Source organism: Oncorhynchus kisutch, linkage group LG14 (genome assembly GCF_002021735.2).
Source record: "Oncorhynchus kisutch isolate 150728-3 linkage group LG14, Okis_V2, whole genome shotgun sequence".
Taxonomy (NCBI): domain Eukaryota; kingdom Metazoa; phylum Chordata; class Actinopteri; order Salmoniformes; family Salmonidae; genus Oncorhynchus; species Oncorhynchus kisutch.
The window spans coordinates 87,120,125-87,124,114 of NC_034187.2; the positions used below are offsets into that span (position 1 = coordinate 87,120,125).

General features: G+C 46.8%; 1 protein-coding gene across 1 annotated transcript in view; it reads left to right on the forward strand.

Annotated features, from left to right (window-relative positions):
- Nucleotides 1–1,947, forward strand: part of csmd2 (CUB and Sushi multiple domains 2) — an 895,829-nt gene extending 893,882 nt beyond the window's left edge. The window contains 1 exon segment of the mRNA XM_031789283.1: nucleotides 197–1,947. The gene's annotated coding sequence lies outside the window, so the exon portion shown is untranslated.
- The last annotated feature ends 2,043 nt before the right edge of the window (nucleotides 1,948–3,990 follow it).

The following is a 3,990-nucleotide window of genomic DNA, read 5'->3' on the forward strand; positions in this document are numbered from 1 at the left end:
CTCTGTCTCTGTCTCTGTCTCTGTCTCTGTCTCTCTCTGTCTCTGTCTCTGTCTCTGTCTCTGTCTCTGTCTCTCTCTCTCTCTCTCTCTCTGTCTCTGTCTCTGTCTCTGTCTCTCTCTCTCTCTCTCTCTCTCGATCTCTTTCTCTCTCTCCATCTTCTTCCTCCTTTAATCCCTCCCATCACCCACCTTGCAGGCAGAGGAAGTGGAAGGCGGAAGGAGCCTGTGCCCCTCTTACAAGACAGACCACACCCTCATCTAACTGAACAGAGGGAAATACAGACCACACCCTCATCTAACTGAACAGAGGGAAATATAGACCACACCCTCATCTAACTGAACAGAGGGAAATACAGACCACACCCTCATCTAACTGAACAGAGGGAAATATAGACCACACCCTCATCTAACTGAACAGAGGGAAATACAGACCACACCCTCATCTAACTGAACAGAGGGAAATATAGACCACACCCTCATCTAACTGAAGAGGGAAATACAGACCACACCCTCATCTAACTGAACAGAGGGAAATATAGACCACACCCTCATCTAACTGAAGAGGGAAATACAGACCACACCCTCATCTAACTGAACAGAGGGAAATACAGACCACACCCTCATCCAACCTGACGACAACGGAACCCGCCGACGACGACAACGGAACCCGACGACAACGGAACCCGCCGCCGACGACAACGGAACCCGCTGCCGACGACGAGAAAAGCAGATTGTGTGACTTTGCAATGTCTCCTTACAACTTCAGCTCTCTGAAAGGAATATCTAGTATTGTCTGCCTGAGATGAGGCAGCAAGGTGGCACTATGCTGTGGCGATGATCCTCCTATTTATTTTTCACCAAAAACCCAAAGGGAATTCTAAGGTCAACGTCCAGCAGAGAGACAGTATTGGCCTGTAGCAGCTGATACACAGGAGATGAGAAGAGACCAGTCTGTGCAAACAATGCGCTGTGTCGTGAACTTAACTTTGCATGGACTAGATCTATCTGGATCTAACTGGAGCTAACTAGATCTATCTGGATCTAGCTAAATATATCTGGATCTAACTGGATCTAACTAGATCTATCTGGATCTAGCTACATATATCTGGATCTAACTAAATATATCTGGAACTAACTAGATATATCTGGATGTATCTGGATCTCTACGTCCTGAGAAAGGCACTCTGGACCGTATTTGATTTCTCCTTGCTGTTTTGGATGTCAAACAAATATTTGGGGGCCATTATTTTCCTGACCGATTGTTTTCTTCACTTCAGTTTCCTCTGAGGCCTTGAAAAGGGGGCTGATATTTGGAGGCCTTTGTTGTTGAAGATATGGGCTTGTGTTATTGTAGCTTTTAACCTCTCCCCCTTTAGTACGGCTGTAGGGAGGATCTCTACCCCTCTTCCCCATTTAGTACGGCTGTAGGGAGGATCTCTACCCCTCTCCTACTTTAGTACGGCTGTAGGGAGGATCTCTACCCCTCTTCCCCATTTAGTAAGGCTGTAGGGAGGATCTCTACCCCTCTCCCCCCTTTAGTACGGCTGTAGGGAGGATCTCTACCCCTCTCCTACTTTAGTACGGCTGTAGGGAGGATCTCTACCCCTCTTCCCCCTTTAGTACGGCTGTAGGGAGGAACTCTACCCCTCTTCCCCCTTTAGTAAGGCTGTAGGGAGGATCTCTACCCCTCTCCCCCTTTAGTAAGGCTGTAGGGAGGATCTCTACCCCTCCCCCCATTTAGTAAGGCTGTAGGGAGGATCTCTACCCCTCTCCCCCATTTAGTACGGCTGTAGGGAGGATCTCTACCCCTCTCCCCCATTTAGTAAGGCTGTAGGGAGGATCTCTAAGTCTCTCCCCCATTTAGTAAGGCTGTAGGGAGGATATCTACCTCTCTCCCCCTTTAGTACGGCTGAAGGGAGGATCTCTACCCTGTGTGTGTGTGTGTGTGTGTGTGTGTGTATGTGTGTGTGTGTGTGTGTGTGTGTGTGTGTGTGTGTGTGTGTGTGTGTGTGTGTGTGTGTGTGTGTGTGCTACATCATCCCTTGCAGCTTTTTGTTGTTGTTTATAATCCGTTCATCCTGAAGACTCATCCATGTGCTGAATCAGGTCACCTGGCTTGAAGACTCATCCATGTGCTGAGTCAGGTCACCTGGCTTGAAGACTCATCCATGTGCTAAATCAGGTCACCTGGCTTGAAGACTCATCCATGTGCTGAATCAGGTCACCTGGCTTGAAGACTCATCCATGTGCTGAATCAGGTCACCTGGCTTGAAGACTCATCCATGTGCTGAATCAGGTCACCTGGCTTGAAGACTCATCCATGTGCTGAATCAGGTCATCTGGCTTGAAGACTCATCCATGTGCTGAATCAGGTCATCTGGCTTGAAGACTCATCCATGTGCTGAATCAGGTCACCTGGCTTGAAGACTCATCCATGTGCTGAATCAGGTCACCTGGCTTGAAGACTCATCCATGTGCTGAATCAGGTCATCTGGCTTGAAGACTCATCCATGTGCTGAATCAGGTCATCTGGCTTGAAGACTCATCCATGTGCTGAATCAGGTCATCTGGCTTGAAGACTCATCCATGTGCTGAATCAGGTCATCTGGCTTGAAGACTCATCCATGTGCTGAATCAGGTCATCTGGCTTGAAGACTCATCCATGTGCTGAATCAGGTCATCTGGCTTGAAGACTCATCCATGTGCTGAATCAGGTCATCTGGCTTGAAGACTCATCCATGTGCTGAATCAGGTCTTCCTGGCTTGAAGACTCATCCATGTGCTGAATCAGGTCATCTGGCTTGAAGACTCATCCATGTGCTGAATCAGGTCATCTGGCTTGAAGACTCATCCATGTGCTGAATCAGGTCATCTGGCTTGAAGACTCATCCATGTGCTGAATCAGGTCATCTGGCTTGAAGACTCATCCATGTGCTGAATCAGGTCATCTGGCTTGAATACTCATCCATGTGCTGAATCAGGTCATCTGGCTTGAAAACTCATCCATGTGCTGAATCAGGTCATCTGGCTTGAAGACTCATCCATGTGCTGAATCAGGTCATCTGGCTTCCAGGACATTTCTCCTTATACTGATACATGTCCAGATTAAAACTCAACTCAACACAATGGTTTTTTTGACACCAATAAATCACACCTAATATTTTACGAGCAATTAGTGTCAGATTTAATGGATCACTACGGATAATAGCTCTGCAATCTATTATCTTTGGGACATCAGTTCGACATTCTGGGATACTCCAGACAGACAGATTAATACTGTAATGACAGAGAGGTTTCTACACCAGACAGACTGACTCCTACTGTAATGACAGAGAGGTTTCTATATCAGACAGACTGACTGACTCCTACTGTAATGACAGAGGGGTTTCTACACCAGACAGACAGACTGACTCCTACTGTAATGACAGAGAGGTTTCTACACCAGACAGACAGACTGACTCCTACTGTAATGACAGAGAGGTTTCTACACCAGACAGACAGACTGACTCCTACTGTAATGACAGAGAGGTTTCTACACCAGACAGACAGACTGACTCCTACTGTAATGACAGAGAGGTTTCTACACCAGACAGACTGACTCCTACTGTAATGACAGAGAGGTTTCTACACCAGACAGACAGACTGACTCCTACTGTAATGACAGAGAGGTTTCTACACCAGACAGACAGACTGACTCCTACTGTAATGACAGAGAGGTTTCTACACCAGACAGACAGACTGACTCCTACTGTAATGACAGAGAGGTTTCTACACCAGACAGACTGACTCCTACTGTAATGACAGAGAGGTTTCTACACCAGACAGACTGCTACTGTTTCTAACCTCCAAACCACCTCTCAAGGTCCTGAACTCCACACAGACATACTAAAACAGAGACCTGTTCTCCAAGGACTCTGGTTGAGTTAAACTCTCTCTCTCTGTGATAAAGGTCATAAAGGTTCAGTAACTTTTCATGTCAATCTAGTTTTT